Source organism: Panthera pardus, unplaced genomic scaffold (assembly GCF_024362965.1).
Source record: "Panthera pardus isolate Hobbes unplaced genomic scaffold, ASM2436296v1 HiC_scaffold_7, whole genome shotgun sequence".
In the NCBI taxonomy this organism is placed as follows: Eukaryota; Metazoa; Chordata; class Mammalia; order Carnivora; family Felidae; genus Panthera; species Panthera pardus.
In genome coordinates this window covers 30,194,824-30,217,451 of record NW_026527002.1, presented here as the reverse complement: position 1 = coordinate 30,217,451, position 22,628 = coordinate 30,194,824, and the positions used below count along the sequence as shown (strand labels likewise).

The 22,628-nt window shown below is 35.4% G+C and overlaps 1 long non-coding RNA gene and 1 other non-coding gene across 2 annotated transcripts in view; one reads left to right on the top strand and one right to left on the bottom strand.

Moving 5' to 3' along the window:
• The window catches only part of LOC109269425 (uncharacterized), an 83,324-nt gene extending 66,946 nt beyond the window's left edge, over positions 1-16,378 (bottom strand). Inside the window, exons 1-4 of the long non-coding RNA XR_008420059.1 lie at positions 13,185-16,378; positions 12,254-12,396; positions 7,835-8,001; positions 5,324-5,481 (exon numbers count right to left, since the gene is read on the bottom strand). This is a non-coding gene — a long non-coding RNA (uncharacterized LOC109269425). The remainder of the gene's footprint in view (positions 1-5,323; positions 5,482-7,834; positions 8,002-12,253; positions 12,397-13,184) is intronic.
• Positions 5,750-5,857, top strand: LOC128775393 (U6 spliceosomal RNA). The gene has a single exon (XR_008420117.1). It is a non-coding gene; the product is annotated as a U6 spliceosomal RNA (small nuclear RNA).
• Positions 16,379-22,628: the final 6,250 nt, after the last annotated feature.

Below are 22,628 nucleotides of genomic sequence, written 5' to 3'. Positions count from 1 at the left end.
ACACATCTCTAGGAGCAAACTTCAGTCAGTGAGAGATAAGTGTCAGTGGATAGATGTCCCAGTCTCACATTCATCGGAGGGACAACTCTGAGGTTTATTCTACATGGTTTCCCACAAGATTCCTAGCAAGATTGAACTCACTTGCCTAGAGTTATAACTAGTTCAAGAACCCACTTTTAACTGGCTTCCCCTCATCCTTGCTTTCCTCTCCACTGCATTCTCTCTTTACCCCAGCATTCTGGGAACACCACCCAAATAAAGTGATCTGTGCCTAAATCAAAATCTAAGAATTTGCTCTTGGGAGACCAAACTATGACAAGAATCCTATTATACTAAAAATTTAATCTGATAATCTTTGTAATAAATTTTTGATAAGTTGAGTGGATAATTACATCAGTTGGTCAACATGCTAATAATCCTAATGTTTTTAATTTCATGACTTCTTTCTGTTATCATGAGAACTGTGCTGCTCATATGAAAATAATTTCATGTGTCTTAATATCTCTATCACCATACCTAACTCTTTTCATTATTAGAAAGAAAATAATCTTTTGTAACATCTAGTCACACGTTCTATTGTAGAAAAGGGGGTAATATTAATGATACTGCAATAATTTTCAAATTTGAAAGAAAATGTATCTCAACAAAAGAATTACAGCTTCTTCACATTTGCATGGCCCTACCTCTCAATCAATACAGCTCACACAATACTTTGCTCAAGATTTATTCAACAAAATAGATATTTTTTGAAAAGTATTGTTCACTTTCTTTCCCTGTCAGAATGTCTGTTGACACACTAGTGAATTGTTTATAAAATGAACGCTGAATCTTCCTTTCAGCTGACAGGTCCCTGTGGTTTGCTGTTTATTAGTTTTGTTTGTTGTGATTCAAAATGCAGGATCTATTTTTCCCCAGTGTTGCTGCCTTTTTTTTTCTTTTCTTTTCTTAGTGAAGTAGAAGAAGATAAACAGAATGCTCTTATTTACAAGTAACTACTCAGATGTCTTTCAAACCCACTTTGAATTTCCATTAAGCTCTCCTTTCACGTATCAAATCTTAGAAATGTAAAAGAATCAAATGCAAAACTTGAGAATTTTTTTTTAGCTCTTTGTGTTTGAGTTGTAAAATATAGAAATTTATTTCCAGGGTCAGAAAAGTCATGTCATTGAAATCTCTTTAAACTGTTGGCATTGAAATGTGAGCAAGACGAATGGTATACTCAAAGCAATTATTTTTAGAAAGAGGCAAATTTTTGTCATTCATCTCCTTACCCATCTATCCATTCATCAAATTTGTATTAAATACCTAATATGCTGGGCACTGAGCTGGGTGCCAGAAATAGCAGAAATGAATATCTCAGTCCCTGACTTGAATAAGTTCAATCGACCTGAGTAAACAAACATGTAAAAGATGATTGAATTTTAATGTGACAGGTGGTATAATAGAGGTATTTTCTGGAGGCTGAGGGAATGTGGGAGCATAGAGTAGAATTTAATTCTCTCAGAAAAACTTCACTGAGGTTATACTTTAGATGAGTCTTGAAGGATGAGTTAGGCAGACAAGAGAAGGTGGACATTTAAGGCACATGCAAAGACAGTAATAAATAACGATTTTCATATTGTATTTTGTTTAGATTTTCTTGGAGAATCCAAATTCTTTGTCCTCTGCAGTACATAAGTGAATAGGAAATAATCCATGCTGGCCAAGAAGGCAAAGGTATGCCTTGAAGGAATTTGGATTTTATGTCATAGGTAACTGGAATTCTAAATTTGATTATTTTAGCAATATGTGTGTTTTAGGACCTGTGTTGGATCTTAAGTCACTGTGGAGAATGAACGATGGGAAGTATCATTGGAGGGGAGAGAAGATGTGAGAATAGTTAGGCTCCTGCTCATCTTCCCATTATCGCTGCTATAAATGTTACCACATGAGAAGGCTTCCCTGACTATCTCCCTGGTATAGTGACTGCCTCATAATATGATTTTAAGAATAGATAGATAGATAGATAGATAGATAAAAAGAAATATGATAAGGGGTGCAAAAGGTAATAAAGACTTGAAAAGCAGCTATCAGAATGGAATACAATAAGAAGACATTCAGAAAATATTTTCAATATAAAATCAAGATGATTTGGTGATAAATTTAAAGAAAGTTACGATCATTTTGATATTTTTTAAAGTGAAAGTTAAAAGTTTAAAAACGGGGGTGGGTGGGGAGGGAATTGAAAAGACCTTCGATCTACTAGTTGGGAAACTGGTTTGATGATACTGCTGTTAACTGACAGAAGTAATAGATTCAGAGGTTGTTGTTGGATGCATTGTGCATGTTGTAGGGAGTAAATACTTCTCTTTGCATAGAGAAGGTTATAAATAAGGTTAGTTTGTAACATGGCGAGTTTTAGATACCTTCCAAGATATTCAGGCAGACAGATCCAGTAAAACAGCTGGCAATAAGATAGATAGATAGATAGATAGATAGATAGATAGATAGATAGATAGATGATAGATAGATAGATGATAGATAGGGATAGATAGATGCACAGAGATAGAGATAAACACTTTAGGAAACAGATCTGAGCAGGGTATACAGGATAGTAGCTATTAGTGTTTTCTAGTGGTAGATGAATCTGTTGTGGATAAGTTTTCCCCAAAAAAGATATAGAGTAAAAAGAATCAAAGGGCGTAAGAAGATCTAACAATACAGGACAATAAAAAAAGTAGGAAAAGAGCAAAAATTGGGAGTTCAAAAAAAAGTTCTATAGAAAATGTTGTCAAATGTGACAAATGTTAAAGAGATCAAGCAAGGTAAGAAAAACGTACAATATACAGTTTCTAAATCCATATACTATTTTAGCTGTGGCAATTGATAAATTACGTAAAAATATTCATGTTTTCATTCATTCATTCAAGTGAAAACTAAAAATTCTAAAAGTTAATGACATTAAACACAAAATGTTTCCAATGCTACTGTAGACATGGTAATAGGTCACAATAAAGTCATAGCTCCTGTAAGTTGAGACGATAATGTTTTGAATAGAGAAAATGAAATTCGAAGGGTGAATTGGCCACTGTTCACATACTTATCCCTTTTTTCTTAAACAGACAACCTTTAGTGTGTATTTCTGGTCATTTTACTTAATGTACAAAGTCTCAGAATTATCCCCGAGCATATAGTGATAAATGACTTAGAACTTGAAAGAGAAGCAAGGTTCTTCTACTCTCAAAGGTAATAATCATCTAGCATCCTGTTAGCTAGAATTAATTTTTGTCTGACTAAGGAAGCAGAAATGTAGTGAATAACAAGGCCCTTTGCCTAGGATATATGTACTTATACATGTATGTATAAGACATAAAAACAAAATATTAGAATATATTTTTATATATTAGAATTATATAATATGTATACTAAAAGATAATTATGTAAGCTGAAAGCTACTTTTATATTTCAAATATATATTATATTCAGCAGTATTTCCTTTTAAAAAACTATATAAATAAAAAATGTTTATCTATAGAAAAGAAATATAGAACCCCAGTGAAATAATTTGTTAATAAAATATTATATTATGCATAGGCATTATAAAAATTGGAAATATTCTCTTGAAGGAAAATATTACCCCTGTTATAACATAAAAATAATATACAATGTTACATGCAACAACTATTTTAAGTATATTTATACAAAAACAAGTTTTACTGTTCTATCTTTATATTTGCATCACTTATGATACTGTAGGCTTCAATCAATACTTCATAATGATAGTGATCATACCAATAATATAAACCAAATAACCCATACTGCTCTGTCTCTATCAGGATCTTACTATTACCTAAGAAAAAATAGTAATTAGTATTCATTAAGCACTTAACATGGAATGTATTCTATGCTAAATGTCAATCCTTTGTCAGCTCAATTAGTAGTTTGAACGATTGTACTCTTGAGGTAACTGTGGTGAAGTGAAGTATTTGGTTAAAGTGACTAGTAAGTGGTAGAGCTGGTTTGAAACTAAAGTCTTTTTAAGTTTGTGTTCTTCAACACTACACTGAAATCAGTAAACTCAAAAGATACTTAACCAATCCATCTCTCTTTAAAAAATGAGTCAATGCTTTCACTTCCAACTTAAGATGAAGGCTGGAAACATGTGTTTGCTTTTTATCCACCTTTCCAATTACTCTTGAAAGATTCTGAAGTACAAAATAAATAATTTCATGCCAGAAAAAAGAGTGAGAGGTGCATTACATTATAAAAGAGATTCCAACAAACTTTTCAAAGATGAAGTTGTATGTGAACAGACTGACAAAGGAAAAACTACAGGGGAAAAAACTACAGGCTAGAATATGCCATAAAAATACTGCTGAGTAGGTGTGAAAACATCCACTTGAAAGTAACCTGGGGAGGATTTGGGCTTAAAGTCAACTGATGTAACAAAGCACCAAAGTGAGAAATAAGACTGAAAACAGGGAGATTCATTAAAAATATTACATAAAATAAATTTACCAGTCAGCAACCTAACTTCCCTTCCAGAACCTCTCCATAGACAGCCAGACTTTACCCCAGTCATGACACCAGATAGTATACTTTAAAACTACTGAAATAATTCGTTTGAAGAAAGCGAAAGTGGGACTCTAAAGTAAGCTTCAGAGGCAGAAGACCACAGTGATTAAGTCTCTGTTGTTTTAATCCAGACATTCTAATTTGAATCCTAACATGGCCACTTACTAGTTTTGTAATCTTGAGACTATTGCCTAACTTGTCAGTTGCACAAGTTTCTTATCTGTAAAATGGGTACAATAAGAAAATCTCAGAGCTATTGCAAGAATTCAATGAATATATACATATAGAAATAAAATATATTTTTAGACCAAGGCATAGACATAGATAGAGATACAGTGCTAAGAATGTTTCTGGCACAAATTAAACACTTTTTCCATCTTTCCTAGATCATTCCCACTGACTTACAAACATACAAATTCTCTCATCCTAATGAAACAAATTAAAACAAAAGCCTTTCTCAACCACACATCCCTCTCTAATTACAGATCTTTTTTCCAGTCCCCTTTAGAGCTAAACTCCACAAAATTGACAATACAGTAGTGGTATACATCCCGAGACCCTCACGGGATGCCTGAAGCCGCAGATAATACCAAGCTCTCTGTATATAGTTTTTTCCTATACGTACATACCTATGATAAAGTTATTTTATAAGTTAGGCACAGTAAGAGATTAACAAAAACCAAAAATAAAATACCACAATTATTAACAACATGCTACGTGAATGTGGTCTCTCTCTCTCTCTCAACATATCTTAACCAACTGTACTCACCTTTCTTGTGATGATGTGACACGATAAAATGCCTATGTGATCAGATGAAGTGAGGGGAATTATGTAGGGGTGGTGACGTAGATGTCGATGACTATTGACGTTCAGATAATCTGTCAGGAGTAGGAGCACCTGTTTCGCCACCGCCTTTGACTGTGTAACTGAAGCTGTGGAAAGCAAAACCACGGCTAAGGACTGCGTTGTCTCTGACTCCCTTGTGCCTATTCCCTCTCCACCTGATTCCAATCTAATTTTTGCCCCAACCTGTACTCTCAGAATAATGTCTGAAAAGTAACAGGTAAGATAAAAATGACTTTTCATATTAAACAATCAATACTTTATTAAGCTGGTAAAGCAAAAAATAGAGATCTGATCATATTATCTAGTTAAGATCACTAACAGAACAACAATTTAAAAAGATTTCCTCTGGTGCTTGCTTCAGCAGCACACATACTAAAAACTGGAACCATGCAGAGAAGATTAGCACAGCCCCTGTACAAGGATGATGTGCAAATTTGTGAAGCGTTCCCATTTTTTTAATTTAAAAATAAAAAAATTAAAAATTAAAATAGAATAAAAAGATTTCCTCTGACCCACGGACCAGGATTAGGACAGAAGAGGTTAGTGATCTTTGCTTTTCATCACAAACTTCTGACGTACTTAATTGGTACACATATGATTTGAGAAAGTAATTTAAATTTATAACAGCACAAGTCGTTCACTTTCTGCTATTTGTTAGCTACAGAAGCTTCATATTTCCACACAGGAACCTATGAGCTACCTTTCAAAAAACAGTCGCTGGTCTTTTTTATTTTTCAAAGTATAGACTTCAGGAATGCCTGGGTGGTTCAGTCAGTTAAGGGTGGGACGTTGGCTCAGGTCATGATCTCACAGTTTGTGGGTTTGTGGGTTCATGGGCTCGAGCCAGGCATCGGGCTGTCTGCTGTCAGCACAGACCCTGCTTCAGATCTTAAGAATCCTGTCTCCCTCTGTCTCTCTGTCCCTTCCCTATGCGCGCGTGCGTGTGTGTGCGTGCGTATATGTGCGTGTGCGTGCACGTACGCGCGCACTCTCTCTCAAAAATAAATATTTTAAAAATATAATAAAAATAAAAGTATAGACTTCAATTATAATTGGATACTTTTATTCAGGGGAACACTTTTTGAATGTTTGGGGACCTGATTTTTGCATAAAGGCCCTGAACAAAGCAACAACTACAGCATTCCAAACTTATGCAATTCCCAGTGACATAATCAGTACATTTAAAAATCATTACATTAATGATATAAAAAACACACAAGAACTTTGCAATAACCATAATAACCAACATTAGCCAATGGACACCCTGTGGCAGGACCTGGATCAGAAAATGACCAGAATGGGATATTGCACAGGCTGTCTGTTTTTTGCAGCCAAACACACTGCAGGTAAAGGAGAGCAAGTGAAAGCCCCACCTGCCTGTCTCGTCAGCTGAAGTACAGGAAAAGATTGCTTAACTCACATGTATGACCCAGGAACAGAGAGAGAGTTCCTGTAGCCTGAATTAAACACATACATGCGTGGTTACACACACACACACACACACCACATACCCTCCTACATATTTTTTATCTGAAATGATTTCATGTCTTTTCAAGTTGAGACAGAATCAAAAAGGATCCAACACAGGATCTATGTCAAAAACTTCTAGTACATAGAAGGAAGAAACAAGAATAAAAAAGCAAATGAAGAAAATTTGCTATGGAGAAACTGAAAATTGAGACAAAGGATTTTCCCGATCATATAAAAAAATTATATCTTTATTTTAAAAGAGCTCAAAGCAGTAGGAGCTCAGCAAAGAATGACAGAAAGATGATATATGAGCTGGAATGAAGAGTGAACCTGTACACTACAGTTTGAATTGATCATGTCTAGATTTTTTTTCAACTTCCATCCTCAACACAAAGAACTCTGGACAAGTCTCCTGCTCCATGGAACAGATTCCATAAAATGGCTTTCACTCCCTCATTCTACTTCCTGTAAAATTTATAAGAAATAAAATCATAGTTCTCATTTTGTAATCATACCACAAAAGGTTTGAGCCAGCAATTTACACAAACCTGTATTTTTCTTGTCTGCAAAACTGCTGATGAGAACATTTTTACCTTGTCTAGACAGCCTTAGATGATATGATGATCAGCACTGGGTTACTTTAACCTTGACTCTAATTTGGAAGACAGGAATCCATGAGGAGTAAGATCAGTTTTCAGTGCCCATTCCAACCAATTATGTTACTTTTGAGTTTTGTAAAAATAGTGTAGCAGTGTGTGCTCTTAGAGCAAGAGAGACAATAAACAAAGCTAGAGTTAGCTCACAATGTGACATTACTTACTGGTTTCTCTTGCCTGTTAGCTGAAGTGCTTACTTTGAGGTGGGGGGATGAGCCCCCAAGTTGTCCTAGACACCAAGAGAAAAAGCTTAAGACCCTGCTTCTGGACTTTGTGGTCTAGAAGAGAGAAGACAATAAGCATTCACCCACTCACCTTTAGACAGCTGCCTCAGAGCCTCCTTCCTACAGGCAGTGCTGAGCTCGACGTGCAGTATTTTGAGATTTAAGTATCTGGTGTCAAGTATTTCTAAATCCTCCAGGAAATTGAAAACAGACTGCAGCAATTTACTTCTACTTTTCTGGGGGAAAGGTGCTAAAACCAAAACATGAATATTGAAAAGGGAAGAGATCTTAAATGTAAACACGTTAGCCTAAATATGTAAAGGAAAAGACTCCTAGATAAAACACCCATTTTAAGCATCTTTGGGGAAATTACCTTCTCTCCATAGCAATATCTCTATTATCTCCTCAAAATGCTAGAAAATAGTCACATGAAAATGTGATTCCTCGATGGCTTTTTGATGAAATAGTGTGGCCCTAACCCAGAAATTCCTTACTCTCATGATGCCCTATCATCATCTGTCCCTATATTCACTCCTTTGGTCAGCAAAAAGTGGGCAAAAAGAATTACAAAATTAAGTGCAAAGTAGAGAAAATTGTTTATATATTTAATAATAGCAAAAAAATGATATAAATCAAAACAATGAATTCTACTGGACAAAGTACAAGCACATGCTAATACCAATAAAAATACTAGGTTTTTTTTTTTTCTCCCACAATCTTTCTTACTTATGTTAAACAGCAAAATAATAATCATAGCAAATTTTAATGAAGGTGAGATATAAAGAAAAATATTTTCAAAAATAACGTAGACAGTGATATCTTAACAAAGTTTATTTTAAAAGAATAAAGATGGATCTGATAGATATTTGGCTAATGTAATATACTGCAATATGCACATTCCACAGTAGATTATCTAGATTTTGCTCTGGATTTATTCCATGAACATTCACAATAGACCAGATTGAGTGCCTATGCAATTTAGGTAGAAGAAAAATATAGATTAGAAGTAACAATTGACATAAGGTAATTTACACATGTGCATTTCATTATATTTTTGTACTGTGTTTCTGATATTTATATAAACGAAAACAAACAAAAAAAAACCCACTCAGTTCTATCTAAAAAAGCATAGGCGAAGGATAGCTCCCTGGGGGAAAGTGGAATATCACACAGATTACCATTCCTTAAGCTCAACAACTATTTATTTAGTTGTGATTTTTAAAAGTAGGATAAGAATCCATTAACTCATGTTCCTTCTGGGAAAAAACATCTGATAACTACAGATAAGAAATGTTAATTTTCGTGCTCTAAGCATAAACCAGTGCAAAGATACAGGTCCTGTTTGGTTTTTAAATGCCATTTAAATGTGCCTTTGCATCTGAAATTTCTGCTTAAAATTTATCAACAATGTTGAATGATAAAATAGTAAGGAATAATTTATATTTCATGATCTAAGAAATAATGTCCCCCAAAAGAAATTTTGCAACATTTTAGTACATGGAAATTTTGGGTATAGTATTTTGTTGGGAAAAAAATAAAAACAAAAACTGATTGGGAGTTAAAGGTTTAAAAGACTCTATTTAGCTGGGGCCTCTGGGTAGCTCAGTTGGCTAAATGTCCCACTCTTGGCTTCCGGTCATGATCTAATGGCTCGTAGGTTTGAGCCCCGCATCAGGCTCTGTGCTGACAGCTCAGAGCCTGGAGCCTGCTTCAGATTCTGTGTCTCCCTCTCTCTGCCCCTCCCCCACTTATGCAAGTGCTTTCTCTCTCTCTCTCTCTCTCTCTCTCTCTCTCTCTCTCTCTCTCTCAAAAATAAACATTAAAAAAAACTAAAATAAAAAGGCCTCTATTGAACAAATATTTTTATTTGATATTACATGAAATGTCTGCCTAATACTATATAACACAGCAGATTAAGGGTAGAAGTCAGATAAATTATTCATTTTTTTCTATTTCAAGTGTGGGAATACTGGGAGTTCTATATCTGGTAATACTGTATTCCATATGTTTCAATATTAAACACATATACACCAACATGACCTTTAGGCCATAATATGAAGTGAACCAAATTTATATTTCTCTTCCTAGTTGTTTAATGTATCTTCCCCCCTTCTTTTGGAAAATTTATTTCAGGAAAAGGCAAGAGTACCTGTATGAAATTATTATGTTACTTTTCCCAGAGGAATGCCCATTTTTTGTTATCTCTACTTAAAGAATAAAAATTAACTGAACTTGAGTAATCAGAGGTATCATGTATATAGTACAAAGGGCATGGGCTTTGGAGTAAGACAATGTATGTTTGCACCCCCTACTTAGCTATGCAAACTTAAGTAAGGTATTTAACTCCTCTGAGCCACAATTTCCTATCATGTACCTAGATTATGATACCATTCTTTTAGTATCACAGGCAAGATTAGCTGGGAAACAAAGCACTTAGCACAGAGCCTAGCACTCGGTGGGGGACAGCTGCCTAGCTATTTATAAGTGTATATGTGTGCATATATGTGTAAGAAAAATCAAAGGATTTTCTCTACCTTTCTTCTTCTCCCCCTTCCCCTCTTCCTCTCTCCCCCACCTCACTTCCTTCATTTCTGCAACGGGTAAAGCTATATGAGCCATAAAAGAAAAGGTATTGTGTGAAAGTATCTCCTTTTTCCCTTCAACTATAGGACAGCTGTGGTTTTAAAAGCCATGGCCTTATGAACTAGCTCCCTGTATCCTCCAGGAAGGTAAACATATTTGTTTTGTTAACATCTGGTCTTTTTCAATGCCTCACCAAGTTCTGTTATGGGGCAGGGGGAGGGGGGGAAGAAAAATTGAGCTTTGGCCTAGATGGGGTTAAGAAGGGGATATTGAGAGGATACTAGATTTCAGACCCCAGGAATGATTGACTTTCCTAAAAGGAATTGCAGAGTATAACGGTTGGTCCAAAAATTTTGCAGTGAAAGATTCTGGGGGGAGGAAGACTTCTTTAAGGGACACTATTCAAATGCCTAGGACCCATAATGTTTCCAGAAAACTGATGCAGCTGGTCATTTCATGAATCATTTAAGTGAGAACACTTGGTAGCCACATAGAGCTATTTCTGCCAACTCAATTCGTGAATAGGAATATTTCCCTGACTTTATACAGAAGCTTCTTCTGTCATCTGCCCATTAACCATAACGATGAATATGAGACTTCCCATTCTATATCATTCAGGTACTCAATGCAGACATCTCCCAGCAACCCTTGAGAATTTAAAATATCAACAAAGGTCACAAGACTCCCAACTAAATTCAGAGGAGAAACTCCTGAATCTACATTTTAAGATAGGATTGGGCACACTAGGACACTGGAGAGTGAACACCCTGTATGTATGTATGTATGTATGTATGTATGTATGTATTGCGAGCACGAGCAGGGGAGGAGCAGAGAGAGAGGCAGAAAAAGAATCCCAGTGCAGGGCTGAACTCATGAACTATGAGACCATGACCTGAGCTGAAACCAAGAGTTAGATGCTTAACTGACTGAGCCATCCAGGCGTCCCAAACACCCATTTTTGTTTTAATTTTTTTTAAACGTTATTTTTGAGACAGAGAGAGACAGAGCATGAATAGGGGAGGGTCAGAGAGAGGGAGACACAGAATCCGAAACAGGCTCCAGGCTCTGAGCTGTCCGCACAGAGCCTGACACGGGGCTTGAACTCACGGACCGCGAGATCATGACCTGAGCCGAAGTTGGACGCTCAACCGACTGAGCCACCCAGGCGCCCCCAAACACCCATTTTTAATACATACTTTATAATAGCTAACATCTATTTAGCTCCATGTTCCATGTACTGAGCTAATTAATTACATGCACTGATTGTAATTCTGTGGGGTAGGCACTACACTCTTCTGTATTTTACAGATGACAAAACAGAAGCCTAATTTGTTCAGTAAACTGCAAGTGCTTCTCTTGTGTCAGCAAATGACAGAGTCAAAACTCTATTCCAGGTGAGTCTGATCCCAATGCCCATGCATTTAACCACTATTAATGGATTAAAAAAGACTATTACTCCAGAAAGCCAAAAGTGGAAAAGGCACGAAGGCGGGGAAATGGAGAAGTGGGAAGTGGTGCTTCCCTTTCCTGAACTCAAACCAGTTAGACAGTTGTTAACCAAGAAGTGAATTCTCTTGTATGATATAAACGAATGTAATTCTCTTGTTAAAAAAGCAGGACTGGACATATATACTTCCGGCAGGATTGGTGTGAGTGTATTTCCCAAATGCATTCTTTTCATTTAGTTGCTTGGTAGGCAATTCCTGCTTTAGCTGCTGTGTTCTCCAAACCACAGATGCACATATGTAGATCTCCATGAGTTTCTTGTGAAGTGCCTCTTCAGAGATTTGAGACAAGGAGATAATCCCCCACCATAAAATGCACACACACACTCTTGACCCTGGGGAGTGGGAAGAACACAGAGCGTACCCACTTTGAAGAATCTACCTCCCACCACCCAGCTTCTCCGACTTGAATACCTTTATTTCTTTTCATGGGTGAGGAACGAAGTTTCCAATACCAGTTTCAAGCTATCTCCTTTGTAAGTCGTATGTCAGTAGTCTTCCTCAGTTTATTGTATACAGGGAATAGGTAGAATCTCTCCTCAGAGATCTGGCCAAACCTGAGATCATAAGAGTTCTATGTTTACAACTATCCCAGAACAAAAAGAAACTTTAAACTCTTTTATTCAACAATAAATCCATCTTCTTATCTCTAAACCCTTCATAAGCTTCACTTTTTCGTTGCTGGCTATACAACAGTAGATCTGTGATGAGGGTAATGACTTCCATTGTAAAGCTATGCAAATGAATTCCAAGTGTGCTGTCAAATGATGAAAGGAAAAATGATGATAATTTTATTCTACTTGTTCTAGAGTAAACATTGGTAAACTAATTACACGATACACCTCCACTGAATATCTATGAATGGAGCAAGAGTCTCTGATTACCGGTTTTGTCTTTATTTCTATTTGATAAATTACATTTAATTATAGTGTAATTAGATAACACCTTTAGCATTAAAAAAAATAAGCCATGTAATAAGGTATAATTTCTGAGAACAGCATAAATTCTAAAGATTGTAAATAAAGAGACCACATGATAACTGTGAATTCATCAGAACATTTTGGTTTATATATTTTTAAAAAATATTGCTTTGCATAATATGGAACTTTATTCAGTGTCAATTCTAGAATTCTTCATGAAAAAGCAATTGAAGAAACCAGTCTTACATGCAAATGCATTTTATAAGAGGTAAAATTTACCTAGCTAGAAATGAAGCCTTGAAAATTGAAAAAAATAACCCACCAAATTCTCCTCTAATTGAAGCAACTACTAGTTAAATCAAGTAATTAACTAATTAATCACAATTAAACAGTGAATTTCAAAGCCTCTCCTAGTAGACATTTACCAGAAATTATTTACTTTTCTCTCTTCAGTCACCTCCCAACAACCACTGTTTTCCTGCATTTCACATCCAAATCAGCAGGGTGAGATATCTGGAAACCACTTTCAGCCAGGTCCTTTTGTCCAAGGATGTATTTTAGTATGTCCTTGTGATGAAAATACAAGAAAATGACAGTGGCTGCTTTCATAACTCACTTCCCTATTCTGTTATGTAAATGCCAGCAGACATGGCTATTGGCAGTAACAGTAGTGAGTCCAAATCTGCTGACTACCAGATTAGAGGCAAAGGGGCGGAGGAGGGAAGGGCATTTTGGTACCTTTCATCCAACTACTCAAGTATACTATTCCTACCTGTTATCTATTTGGAAGAAAATATTTACCGCATGCCACAGTGACATTTGGGGGACAAAGATAAAACTTCCAGAATACATCAGAAATTATACCTTCTATAGCAAGTTTTGGCATGAAAGTTCTAACATTGTTCTTTTTGATCACTCTCTAGTTATAAATTCCTCTTTGCATGCTACTTATAAAAAGCATCTATACTATATTTTCTCCCTTCAATTTTATTCTAGAGTGATCAGAGTCTCTACTAAAAATGATATTTAAAATCGATTTACCACAGCCATCTGGAATACTTGCCTCATTAAGTGAAGATTCTGGATCATGGTCTCTATCTCCATTCCAACTCCCACGCTTGTCTTAGATGATTCCAAATCAATGTTGATGACCCAAACTACACACCAGTCTTTCATTGCTACCTTGTGGTCTCCAAGATCACCAGTTTATCTCATCTAACATCTCCTTAGGCATACTCTGGACATTGCCACCTACAAAACTTCCCCAGCTTTGGAATACTAAATTCAGACATACCTTCCCTAAGTACATCTTCCTACCCTTCCATCTTGTTTCCTGAGCCATTTCTGTTCCATCGGTTTTCCTACCACATTGGGACCATTAATCCATCCACCCCTCTGTTTATTTCTATTATAGCAGCTCCCCTTTTCACAATATTGTTCCTGCATAAAGAAGATGATGTCATGTGGCAGTAGTTCCTATTCAGACAAGACACTGAGGTAAGCACTTCTGGCTAGAGAAGTGGCCAAGGAAAAAGAGAAAATTAGAAGAATAAGGACAAAAAGTACACTTAACTGCCCTTTTCCCCCAACCAACTGGTGTTGGACTTCTTTATCAACAGGCCATCAGAGAAAAAAGAAATGAAGACAAGACACCTTTAGAGGATGAGAAACATTCATAAAAAGAATTTTGAGCTTTGAACTAATGGAATATTTGCTCCTAGAGACTATGTTAAAATACAAGATTCGGTTATCTTTGTCAAAGTTGTGTTTCTACCCTCAGCGGAAATGGGAGGTCCACCTCAAATGAGTTCAGAACTAAAAAAATTCAAATACACTTTTGCACTTGAAGTCATTGTATGTAATTCCAATCTATGAATTAGTGTTCGTGGTCCATTAGGTTAGTCATTCTTTTGCTAATACATTGAACTCAATTTTCCTGTTGTCCTTTAGTTGTATCTCTCACAACATCCTAATCCAGGATGCATCCAGCCAACCTTCGATCTCCCCTGTGCAAGCTATGGGGCTAAGAGGAAAATTCACACATACAAGGAGATTAAAACCATTAAAAACTAAATTAGGACATCAATCCTGCTTAGAAATACTGCTAGTTTTCTCTTGTTGACTCTATTTCACCTCCTTACCATTTCTTTTTCTCCCAAGAGATTATCTCACTGTTTATGTATATATGTCGAAGAGAATGTGGAAGCCTTCAAAGATAACCAACTCAACTTTGCACTACCATACCCATAAGCCTACCTAAAATGGCTCCCTTCCTTTCTACTTTCTCTCTCATTATCATACATCTACTTTCTCTCTCATTATTATAGGAGATATGCAGAGGATGTGTCTGCTGGTTGACTCTCCAGCTGGATCCAGGAAATTCGAGGCTCATTACCTCCTCTCCTGATCTTGGAATGTACATTCTACATTCTGCCCACTGTTCTCACACTAGGAGCCATTTCAAGGATGCAGCATTAAGAGAACACTGTATTACTGAGACCATCTGGACTGTATACATGATTGAACCCCCTTAAGGCCTCTACATAAACTTTTAAGATCCTTGGTGGGCAGATGTAGAGATCTACTTATTTTGTAGTTACTCAAGACAAACGTTGTATGTAAATTCCCTTGCTTACTAAGACTGCCATCTACCAATCTGGAGTGGCCTGTCTCTTTCTTTGGTCTTCTTGCCCTAAGGTGTACAATGTCCAGATTTGAATTTCATCCAGGGAACTCCTGAGGTTGCAAACCAATAGGTATCTCCATTCCTTAAGAAAAGGAATACTTCCTTGATTTCAAACCTAGCTTCTCCTTCTCTTCATAGGCGATCCTCTTTAAGGAGTTTTCTATTTTTAATCGTCTTCAGGGCACCTGGGCAGCTCAGTCAATTAAGCATCCGACTTGGGCTCAGGTCACGAATTCGTGGTTCATGAGTTCAAACTCCGTTTTGGGCTCTGCACTAACAGCTCAGAGCCTGGAATCTGCTTCAGATTCTGTGTCTCCTCTCTCTCCGTTCCCCTCTCTCTCAAAAATAAATAAAGATTTTAAAAAGTCGTCTTCAGTACTTTTCTTTCTCTCTTGTATCTGCTTTAACCTAAAAATCTGTCACATCACACAATTGATTAACAGCTTCCCTGTGTTCTGCAACTTCAGAGACCAGGTCTAAGGCAACTAAGAAAAGTATCACCTATTTTGTTCTCATGTAGGAAAACCCTACATAACCATCCAAGGAAAACACTACAACTTGATGAGCATGGAAAGGAGAGGGAGGCCCAGTATATGTACATCTTGTACAATGACAGCCTCTTCTCTCTTCATCCTTCCACTCTCCATGCCTCCAACTCCTCCTCATTCTCCAACCACCACAAAACATTCTTTGTGCTGTTAGAAGGCCCTCCTTACTTTACTGTCTTCTTCACTGTGTTACAGTTCTTCTCTTTTGCATATCCTTATGCAATGGAAAAGTAGCCTTCACAGTTGACAAACTTCCAACCTCAGACTTAGAGGGCCAAGCTGTAATTTTAGGCTAGGCTTTTAACTACCCCAAAATGGGAACATTATCTTAAAACCATGTTAGATGAATTTCACCTAATCATAGATCAAATACAATTTAAGTCACATGATTTTTTTTTTTTTTTTTAAGTCACATGATTATAACCCTTACACATTCCACTATAGAGATCAACTTTGGTAAGGTCACCACCAACATTCATGTTATCTCAGTCCAGAAGGAACTTTTATTATTACTACCTTACTTGACTTCACAAAGGTTTTTGATATGGTTTATTACCCATTCTTATATACTCATCACTTTATAAGCAAACAAAACACTTCAATCCTGTGACCATAAGACCACATTCTCTCCTGATTTTCTCCTCTGTCTTAGGCTACTCTTTTCAGCCTCCTTTCTCAGTTCTTCCTCCTCACTTTGGTTACTAATATTTGATTTGCACAAGGCTCCAAACTAAATTTCATTTTCTTTTCACTCTATCTTCTCTTACTGGATACTCTCAGTCTATAGGCTTTAATTTTTACATATGTGTTAATTACTCCCAAATGTTTTATCTGTAGTCCAAATAATTCTTCTGACCTCAGATCCACATAGAAACATCTAAAGTTCATGATCAAAGTCAAAATCAAACTCATTATCATCCAATATTTCTCCTCCAAAAAACCAGACTTCTCCATTATTCTTTTAGTTTATAGCACTAGCCTTTACCTCATTATTAACCCAGCAATCTGAGAGGTACTGTTTCATAAAAACATGTGCATATAGGATAACATAAAATAGAATGTTTTTTACATTCAGAAAAATTTTAGAAAGCCAAATATAACATATAAATTGCTTAGCAAAGTGTCTGACATTGTAACTATTCTAAAATGTAATTATTACCACTATTGTCTTTCACCCATCATTCTCCCTCACTGCCTCTCCAAAACCAATCCATCACCAAATCCTCTTGTTTTTATCCTTCATATACAGATTCACTCATATCACCCTCCCACTCTGCCAATATATTCCAGCTTCACTGTTCCTTCTCTCAAATTTCCTGAACTCACCAAACACCTTTCCAATTCTGCATGGGCTTCTACACCCTCTGATTTCTCTGAAATCAGAACACAATTGTACACTGCCTCCTATGCCCTACTTTTTGTTAGCTACAGTCCAAGTTTACAGTTTAAAGTTATATTCTATGGAAGCATTATCTGATACCTTCCAATCAGTAATTTCCAAACCGTAAATCATGGCCCACACTGTATTGTGAAATCAATTCAGTGTGTCTATAACCACTGTAATTTTAAACTGGTGGAATGTTTCGTCAGGGCATAAAGTGGGATGGGATGGAATATATAATGCATTGCTTGCAGTGAAGGTAAAGTACTATTTTATAAATGTGTGTGTGTGTGTGTGTGTGTGTGTGTGTGTGTGTGTTTGATGAAAGTATATTTCTCGTATGGTGAGTCACATCCAAACGTAAGTTTGAAAGCACAAATTGGTAAACCACTCTTCTAACATTAGTATGTTTTCATAATACCAGCATTTGTTTTTTTTTTTTTTAATTTTTTTTTCAACGTTTTTTTAATTTATTTTTGGGACAGAGAGAGACCGAGCATGAACGGGGGAGGGGCAGAGAGAGAGGGAGACACAGAATCGGAAACAGGCTCCAGGCTCCGAGCCATCAGCCCAGAGCCTGACGCGGGGCTGGAACTCACGGACCGCGAGATCGTGACCTGACTGAAGTCGGACGTTTAACTGACTGCGCCACCCAGGCGCCCCCAGCATTTGTTTTTTTAGTAAATTTAGTTTCCTTTAGTAAAATGAACACATTCAAGCTGTTATGTGTATATCTGCAATGGAAGTATTTGTCTTACATAAGATTTAGGCAATAAAGTAAGCTAAGGTTTAACTTCCATTAAATAATGTGTCAAAACATAATCTCCATTAAATAATCGATTATCTTCTAAAGTTGAGCCTGCGTCACTGAGGGTTTCTTTTTTTCCACATCTATCAGGAAGCTATAAAATGAGAAACATAATGATGGACCTTTGGCTACAGGTGCTACCACTGCTAATTTCAGGTTCAGCAACCATTATAAACATGGGCTTAGCAGGCAGACATACCTGTGTTCTAACACCTTCTCTCTTGGGTCCCAGTTTTAAAAGTTTTGCAGAAAAAAAGTCTCCTGAAAAAAAGGTCTTACACAGCTCCTTGAAGTTTGTTTTTCCTCATCTTTCTGTTGGAGATAACACTCCCTACCTTACTGGCTTATAAATGTTAAATGGTATAACATACGTCTAGAATAGTGTCTGTCAAGTGGCAGGCGTTTGATAAATGTCCCATTCTTCTCTATTCCTTTTCCTTCTCCAATCCCAGAGGCAATTCCTTTTCTACGTGCGATAAGCATCCTGAGACTCTTGTCTTGGTCTCCTAAGAAAGGCTTTTCTAACATACTTATTTTATAATGTTATTATATTATAATTGAAATTAATTTTAAGTACACTGCAAGGTAAACTAATAGTTTCAGGAAGTGTTTCTTAATTTTTTCATCTTATTCATCTTTTTTTCTATTGTCTTATTCATAGCTGAGCAGGCCACCTGTTTGGACCAGACTCAGTAATTCCAGAATTCACATTCAAATATTCCAAGTCAAGTTTGGAAATCTTCTGTATAAGTGGGACTGTTTGCTATCTGATGTAGGTATGCTGTCAGTTTTTAGATTATGTCCATAGGCTGGCAGAAAATAAAGTGTGTCTCAAAAGGAAGATCCTATTAATGGCTCCACCAAAATATGCTTTATGAAATACTTGGAATGGATGTCATGATTCGATTGACCTAACAAAAATATACTATTTTACTCCACTTCAATCCAAGACTGAAGAGTCTATAACATTTCTTAGAATGTCCATTAAATTCTATAAAGATTATCTATTAAAGAAATGAAATGGGGGGGGGGGGATGGCTGGGTGGCTCAGTTGGTTGAGCATCTGACTTCAACCCAGGTCATGATCTCATAGTTCATGGTTCAAGCCCCATGAACTGTGAGATCCCATGAGCATTGGGCTTTGTGCTGACAGCTCAGAGCCTGGAGACTGCTTCAGATTCTGTCTCCTGCTCTCTGCCCCTCCCCAACTTGTGCTCCATCTCTCCCTCTCTGTCTGTCTCTCTGTCTCTCTCTCAAAAATAAATAAGACATTAAAAATTTTTTTTAAATAAAAGAAATGAGATGGGAAAAAACAGGGATTTAACAACAATGGAAGTTGTAAGAAAAGAAGCATTTCCAATACTAATAAAAGTCTCATTATTATACAGATAACTGTGGTTAGCAATTTAGGGGAGGTGGGATGTTACAGTTTGATTCTCTTCTATAACTCTGGAGCCATTGATTTCACATGTCCCTCGATGTGGCAGACAACTAGAAGAAAGGAACAAAGGTGAATTAACCATACTACCTACCAAAATATGCTCAGAAATTCATATTAAAGTATCAAGAATCTATACCAATTCTTTAAAGATTTTTTTTCTTGCTTTTTAAGTGAAACTCTTTTCATCCAGACATGTCTCTGTTTCTGGATGTCAAAAAGAAAAAGGAAATTGAGCCTAATAGTTTCAAGAGACATAACTTTGAAAGCAGCATCACCTTTTGAGCAATCTAGTCCTCAATTTGTAACAACTCTGATTTTCTAAATGTGCTTATTTCATAACATGTTGAAACATTTTTAAAACCTGGTAACAATATTTATCTGAGTATATTTTTTATTTTAGAATGTGTTAGGCAGACAGTTTGCTCTTGAACAAGGTTACATATTTTTAAAGCTGTTGCACAGAGAATACATAATAAACATAATCCCAATTTTCTTTGTTAGACATATTCATAAATAACTTGATGCTTCATAATTTAATTTAATTTTATTATTATTTTGTTATTTATCACCAGCAAATTCACGTGAGGTCTGAAGTCCTTTATACATGAAGAATATAAAGATATATTCCTTGGAGGATTTTCCCAAGAAATAAAATAAATTCTGGCTGTTTTTTAAGTCTATAATAACCCTAGGCAGGTGTCTGCTCTGTGAACGGAATACAGAAATCACGTTTATATAAACTTAAAATTTGGTTGAAATTAGAAAAAAAATTATGCTATTTTTTAGTTGATTTGTTAAATCATTGTCACTATACAACTCCACCTGATTCATCTACCTTATGTATTTGATTTTAATTAAGTTCTCTAAGTTCTGTTAGCTAATAGTAAAAATCAGAGAGGCACTAGAATCATAATTCTAGATAGAAATTTGACAAAATTCTCTTTTGTAAAAATGTCGAATTTAAATATATTTCTTCTGTTTTTTATCTCACCCCAACAACTGAAAATTCACTGGAAAAATCTCTTAATTTGTGAAAGATGGCATCCAATTATTAAAAAAACCCAAAATATTGGTTATGCTTAACTCTGAATTAAATTTTTCCAATGAAAAACTAAACTAATCAAAATTAATTTTTTTAATGATTTTTGCCACAACTCCTCATTTGGGGAGTAAAAACCACATCTCTGAAATATATGCTTTAAAAAATATGTTTGAAAACAAATGATTAAATAATATATTTTTGTTTCCTGGACATCTAATAGATAATTTTGGTTGTTTCCTCTTGGGTCCATTTGCAATGAACCATCCTTAACCAAACCCAAAATTCTCACCTTGTATGTCAATTATTAAGAAGAAGAGTAAAAAGAGGGAGAGAGGAATTAACATCATTGGAATTTATAAGTAGGATATAAGCATTATACTCAATACTTTATTACATTTTATATATTATCATATTTATTATCATATAATATATAACAAAATGAAAATTAATCGAGTAATATATAATACTAAAGAGTAGTTTAAAATAGTCATTTGCAATGAATTAGACTTTCACCCTAGATTTTTAAAATGTGGTCTCTCAACATCATTTCCATCACTGGTGACATAATTGGTTTTGTACTAGAATCATGTAGTATAAGTCATTTTCATTTCTTGTCCTCAGTGGCTTTGAAATGTGTATATTTTAAATTAATTATATTTCAATTAATTTTGATTTGCAGCTTCTTTTCAATCATAATGAATTTAGAAAATTAATTAACAAGATGACAACATACAAAAACAGGATTAGGTGAAAGACCCACATCTGAAACCACATAAGAAATAAAATGTCAGCTGTCATTTTAATTTATTGTCCCTTATCACTTAACTATCAAAAGACATAGTTCTGGCATTTAGAAAAATGACAATGTGCATAATAAATGTCAAGACTTTATCCCCCCTCCAAAAACAACTTTATTTTAAAAAGCATAATGACAAAAATGCAGGTGTCATGTAATTTGTTCTTCTTTTCACACTATAAGCTTTGCCTAGAAACATGCATCAGCCAAACCTGATATCTGTTGCCTAGCAACCATCTGACAATTGTGTGACTTAGATGACCTGGATATATTTCTGACTGTTAACCCTTATACAACTGAGTTAATTAAACACTTAGAAACTCATAGCGTTCCTAGGTAAACAATATTGAAGTGGAATTTAATTTTAACCTTCAACAATTTAATTAGGCTGATTTTCTTATTAAAGGAATTAAAGAATTGGAATAAACATGGTAAAGAATTTTTAAATTAGCAATTATGAAGAAAACAGAATAATGGCTTGAATCTTCTCATCTAGTAGACGTAAGAATAAAAATACACTGCATAACTTTTGTAATTGAAATGAAGCCTCAGTTTCTACAATTATCATCCAATTTATATGCATGCTTATTTATTCAAAATTTCAATGTCAAAAAATCCTGAAAAATAAGATCACTGACATTAGCTCAGTTTTGTCAATGACAGACTTCTCCAGTGCTTAAACAAAAAATCATAAAGTTAAACAAAGAGATGTTAATCTGCCAAGCATTCAGGCAAACATATTAATCTCTAACATAAATATGGAACAATAAAATTAATGATTCCATCTGTTAAAAAGAGTTATACTTCCAAAAATACACTTACTGGATTTATTATGTAAACATTCACAAATGAAGGATAGAAAAACAAAGAAGAGAGAGACTAAAAGTTTTGCAAAACAGTGACATTTAAATAAGTACAATTTTGCCACTTCTTGAGGCTAAAAAAATAATCAAATGCTTTGCTGAACTCTCTGACAACACTGTAATCGTTAAAATGATTATTTCCACTAGGAGCCAAGTGTTCAAAGTTCTTCCAAAAAATTCAAAGTAATTATAAATAGAATAATTTTCATCACATTGGTCAAACTACTATTAAATTTTGAGTTGAAGTCGGCAAAAAAAAAAAAAAAATCTGTGTGTGTGTTTGTATATGTACAATAATTAAGAA